Here is a 6,710-nt window from a genome sequence, read left to right on the forward strand (position 1 = left end):
AAATTTGGTGCTATTTTTGTCAGCAATAAGTTCATGTTTTATTAATAAAGTCTACATACATAATTAGACAGCAAATTGATAGCAAAAATCGAGTAAAACTCTGATCGGTTTTGGTTAGGTTCTTGCTGTCAATTCGCTGTCAAATTGTCAGTAAGCTTTGCATGATTTTGCTGATAATTTGTTCTCGTGTTACTTATATACAACAAATTTTGTTGTATATTTACCAGTTTGCTGATTATTGGATTTAACAGAATTTGCATTAAATTTGATGCTTTTTCATCAATAAAATTTATAACAAATATTTGATAAAATTTGTTAACAGACTTGATTGACTTGTATAAAAAAATACAGAGAATTTTTAAAAACTAGTCTCCACTTGTCCTGGCTTTTAGAATGACAAACTTCCTAATGATTACTGAAAGCATAGCTTAACGTTCAATAATTTCGCTCACTTATACATAAAATTAATGTATGGCTACAGAATTCTAAAGTTAAATGAAAATCTGATTGATCAAACCAGAAAGGTACAAATCAGATTTATAGTTAAATCTATCAAACATTCTAGTCGAGATAACCAGAAATTCAATTATAATAATTACAATTCTGATTCATACGATAAGAATTTGTTTCGCTTGTACTTCTTGTTGGTACAACTATATAGAATATTTTTTTAATGCATATATTTATATTCTAAATTATATTTATGTATTCTAAAAATTGTGATTATTAACCGAAAACTAAGATTATTGTTGTGGGATTATTTATTCGTTGAACTTGTTTATTTCAATTCATGAATGCAAGTACGTCTAGAAGCAAAATGACAGTCACGCACTGACTGTAAATGTAAGGCACGGGCCGAAAATAGAACACAATCGCAATATCACTTGATGAAATTTAAAACATCTAACGACTCTGTAGCATAGAGATACTCCTTCGATCTTTGACCCGATCCGATATAAAATGAAAAGATATTATTAACGCTCCGCGAAGAAAACAATAAGGTGCTTGGTACCTCGTCGCTGTAATCAGTCCTGCAATCATTCCTCGAGTCAATAATCACTTCGCGGCGGAACAATTACGAAGACAATGACACTCGCACAACGCTTCTCCCTTAAACACAGACATTAATATTCCTGCGTTCCGGGCTAATTGTCGGATAGCTGGGCGTGCACTTAGGCATGTGAAAGTACTTGCTAACGAAGCGCAAAGAGTCTAAAAAATCACATGTACCGACCTTTGCGTTTCATTTTAAACTTTCAACGTAATGATAAGAAATTTGTAAAACGTCTATAAAAGTATAATAAGCAAGTAAATTATAAAAATTTGTGCAAATAAATTTATTTTTTAAATTTCAAGCTTTAAGGGAAAATCACTTGAGAAATTTTTTATTTTTTTTATTTTCTTAAAATATATATTTAAGAATTTTGTGTGAAGTTTTAATTCTTCTGTTTCAATGCATGGTATCCAGGTACCTATATTGAATTTTAAAAATTAATTGAATTTTACAGTAAAAACCTTTATATTTTTGTATGTATTTTGTTGTAACACTTCAAAAAACGATCCTTCGAATAACAAAGAACAATTTTGCATAGATTCTATTTCATTCTCACTTTTACATTGTAGCGGGAATTTTATATTTGAGTTTTATAAAATATGATAATGAAAAAATTATGCATTAACAGAAGAATTAAGAAAAAAGATCAGGAAAAAATTCAGAAGGAGATTAAAAATTGAATTAAGTATCGTTACTGACAATGAGTCGCACAAGATTTACTTCGCTTTTTTTCATCTAGGTATTGTATATTAAAAACTACTTGTAATGATTTAGACTTGTAATGATTTAGATTTTGTTTGGATTTTGAAATTTTTTTGTCCAATTTTCTAGATGGTTTATGTATGTATATGTTCCTATAATGTAGGGTATAGTTAAAATCTTATTGTAAATGCTTTAAAGCATTTGATTGATTAATGAGGAAAAAATTTTACCAATGGATCTAAAAAATATCTTCGCAAAATACATTGAATGTATCCATAAAAGGACAAAATCAATTCCAAAGATAATGGCAATATATCTCCAACTTCCAAACGCTGCGGATGTTTCACTTTTAACATAATGGATAAAAAAGATTCTAGTTAGTAAAAGTAAAATCAGAAAGGTAGAAAAAAAGAAAGAAGGAAATCAATATAGTTTTAAAGAAGCTCGCTCATTTGCAAGAACATCTGCCGAAAAATTGAAAGAGACCGATAATGATAATTAAGCCCGACACAAATAATAATATACAAGGATCTCTCAAGACATCTTCTAAAAAAGGTGTAAATGCGAATAATCAAAGTAATAACAAAAATCTAAATGCAATAATTTGGTGTTTTGCATCGAATCATTTACTTCTAGGTCTAAAAGCTATTGAAATTTGTTTGCTATTGCAATGTTTTGATCGTTTTTTTAGTGAAAGATATACACCCATTTGAAAATAATGTTATTATTGGATATGAAAATGAAAATTTTCGCAATGCAGCAAAAAAAACATTATCTATCGATCATGCAAAACGCTAATTTTCCTTTGAGACACGAAGGACCAGAACAGTAAATTAAAAGATAAGTCATTGACTTCTAAAGAATTTTTGAAGAAGACATACTTTATGCAAATTGGAATAGCAGCTTATTTGTAAGTTCAAAAAATTCGTTACTATCTAATGGAAAGTATTAGCCGTGCGGTTTCTTTGAAAAAAAGATCTTAAAAACTATCTTAAAAAACGGTCTTCAACAAAAGAATTCCTCTCTTAAGATCGAAATTTCGATAAATTTTCGCATAACACATGATGCATAAGAGAGTGAATCAATCAAAGTCCTTTATTTCTATCCTATTTTTGTTGTTATCTTGTTGCTTAGTGCATAAATGTGTGGAAAAAATTGTAAGAATAAATGTTTATGCATTATGTATTATATATATATATATGGCTGGAGTTATGTAGACAATAGTTATGTAGACAATAAAGTTTCATATTCTACTCGTTCGGCAAGTGCATAAAGTTGCATCAGAAGAGTTACTGAGAACGGACAATAAATTTTTAATTTTCTAATAAAACTAATCGCTTTTTAAAAATAATTTAAAAAATAATTTTCAGAATAAAATATAAAGCTTTATGTACAAGTTTGTGCATTGGTGCGCGTTATGTCTTAAGGCTATGGTGCACAAGAAGCTTAAGCATGAGTAAACGAATCAGTCAATCACAGCAGAGACTGTAAGGCGTAATAACGTAAGTAAATTACAACAACTTCATAATATTTTCTTACGGCTTATGTTTTACTGCTTAAATTTTTTTTGTATGCCATAGCCGTTAAGCATTATGTGTAATGTCAAGTATGTGCTTCTGGCTATAAATTTCATTTTTCATCAAATTTTCCAAACATATTTCATCCATAATAAAATACAATAAATAATTTTGCGTAAATATGAAATACGTAATTCTTTTTAAGGGAATGCAATCAAGTAGCATTGAGATTTTTTGCTTAGCAAAGATAAGACATATCTTTCTTCAAGTTTTTCAACAATTTAAGTTTGTTTACATCATGAGTAAACACAATAAAATAATTTGTGTGAAAAAGATCGAGGATTGGGAACATCAGCGATAGTAAACAAGATGTTAGTTTGAAACGAATAAAGGGAATGTGACATACTTATTTGGATACAGTTACAAAAACCGCGATAGCAAAAAATTGATATTTTTGATTCGTGACAGCGTGATCATTGTTACGCCGCGTAGCGGTCCATCTCGTGGATTCGCGAAAAGTGGCACGCCATCTGCTCAGAACATATGGTGGACATAGCGTAAGTCATTTAAATCAGCAAGTATTACTTCGATAGTTATAACTTGTATTAACTGTTATGCGCGTCCTTGTAATTGCCGATTATCTTGGATGTCCGACAACATCAGACGATTTCGCAATGGATGCAGTATTGCATCTTGTGTAACGTGATATCGATATCAACGAGAAATTTACGCAATTACGCGAAAAAACGGTTTTGCTAAAATATCTAAAAAATTAATTAGATTAGATTTGAAAATAATTTTATTATACCACACAACATGGACTTTCGAATTATTACATGAATAAATTAGGTAAAGATTCTCCATCAATTGTCTAAATTAAACAAAGTTAATATTTATTAACTTCACAGTCCGTCTACCAAATAGTACTCATGTCGTTCTTAAGATTTTCAGAAACATTATATTGTAATTTTACGAGAGTAATAAATTTTAAATTGTGCCATTTTTGTAAATAAAAGAGAGGAAATCTTCTATAAAAAACATTCATGATTAAAACAGTTTTGCTGATTAAAGTTTAAAAAAAAAAATTTATGTTTAATTTAATCGATTAACCGATTAAAGTAAATATAAAGTTGAAAATATTTCGAGTTATGTCACATTTGATAAATTATTCCGAATTTGTTATAATTTTGTAGAATAATAGAATCGTTACAATTCAAAAAGCTTAGTCTTTTGATGCGTTTTAAAGGAAATGTGTGAGCGCGAAAATGGTAATACAATATAATGATATTTGATTTGTTTTTAAGAATATACAATATTATTTTTATCGATAAAGAACAGTTTTAAAAAATAGTTTTTCTCTTTTCTGAAAAACTTAACTTTTTGAATTATATCACTTATAAAGAAAGGCAACGAAAATAATTATGCATAAAACATTGGCACTAATTGTTATAAGAGTATTAAAACTTTCGGTAGCATTGTGTGCTCATTATGCTTGAATGTCCTGTATAATTATTTTGATAGTAACTCAGTTATTTTTAGATCTAGTTAATTATATATCTAGTTAAATTTATATCTGGTTAAATTTTTAGATACTTCAATAAAATCGTTCTTTCCGTGTATGATCTTGGCATTTCAATTTGTGAATTCATGAAGTATATCAGTTAAAGTTACCAGTCGCGCGATATCTTGAATTCAATGTGAAATTGCAAATTATGGAGTACCAACTCACAGTTATTGGTTACACACGATTCATAATATGTAACTATTGATTATGTGAGTAAATATCACGCTCATGATTTCCAATCAAAATCAAACGGATTTGCTTTTGCCCAAGTCAAAAGTTTAACAGGAAATCTGAGCGAATAAATAAAGAAAATTAAAGATATCTAGATCAACTAGGGGGATTAGAACTTTAAGATCTCATTAAAAAATTTAAAATATCTTAGATAATAAAAATAGATTTCACGACGTTTTCATAATGTTTATATAACATATTTAAATCACAATTATTCTATATTTTATTATCAATTTAAAAAAAAAATTGAAGATGTATTAGATCAATTTAAAAAAAAAATTGAAGATGTATTATATAGTTTCTACAGAGAGTGACTGGAATTGGATTTATACTTTCCATATATAAAAGTGAATGTTATATACAATACATATGAAACAGTTTAATAAGGTTAATATTATTTATACAATACAATTTTATATCATAAATGAAAATTTTTCCATTTTATTGTATCTTAATTATTTTTTTAAATTTATCTTTTACTTTTTATTAAAATAATTTTTTATTCAAGTTCTAAACTTACTTTCAAAGATAATGTAAAAAATTTATTATAATGTAAAAATTTATTATCTTTATTTTTAAAAGAATTTTTCATTTTATTATATATAAAAAAATATGTTTAATATATTTTTAAGGGATTGCATCTATTTAAACAATACTTCTAATTATGTGCGAACAAAAAAAAACGATTTTACTATTAAAAAATTTAGATAGATATCTGAAAATAATTTTGTTGAACTAAAATAATTATGTACAAAATTCAAGATAAATAATGCTGTAAACAATTTTGACATTCTAGCAATTCAGTTTGAGTCTTACATAATTATTTGCCAGTCCAATACAATTTATTTTCAGATTTGTCTAGATAAATTTTTAGATATTTCAGCAAAACCGTTCTTTCCGTGTGAATTATTGTATTTAGCATTAAAATTGCAAGTACAAATATCATCGAGATCTCTGCGAACGCTCTCAACATGTAAATTTTCTCTGCGAAATATCGGGATCACTTTCGCCTATCAATGCAATTTAATTTTAATCGATCAACTAATTCTTCACCTTTTTCTAGCTTTAAGAATAAGAAAAAGATGAAGAATAAGATTGAACTGAGATTAAGGTTAAGTTCTATATTGATAGAAACGAATTTTTGATCAACACCGATTAACTTTAATCGACAGTTAGTCAATTGGAATTGGCGAGTCAATCGCATCTGTCGTTGACAAATATGATTGGTCAATTCCAATGGACTAATCATCGATTAAAGTTAATCGGAGTTGATAAGACCAAGAGATTCCCGCAGAGTTGGATAATTTAGAGCTACGAGTACATAGTTTCTTACATTTCCTACATTTCCTATAATACATATGAGTATGTACATATAATACGTATAATACGTATAAATCATGTATATAATACATGGTATTATACGTGTAAAAACCATGTATGATACGTTACGTTTAATACATGCCCAACTCTGGGTACTCGAGAAATTATACGACCGGAAACGGAAGTTTCTAGCTGATCGAGGAAAAGAATCGCGCGTGGTATTGCGGCAGGAAAAGATGGAAAAGATTTGACGACCCGGAGAGAGAGACAGAGAGAGAGAGAGAGAGAGAGAGAGAGAGAGAGAGAGAGAGAGAGAGAGAGA

Source organism: Atta colombica, unplaced genomic scaffold (genome assembly GCF_001594045.1).
Source record: "Atta colombica isolate Treedump-2 unplaced genomic scaffold, Acol1.0 scaffold12, whole genome shotgun sequence".
Taxonomy (NCBI): Eukaryota; Metazoa; Arthropoda; class Insecta; order Hymenoptera; family Formicidae; genus Atta; species Atta colombica.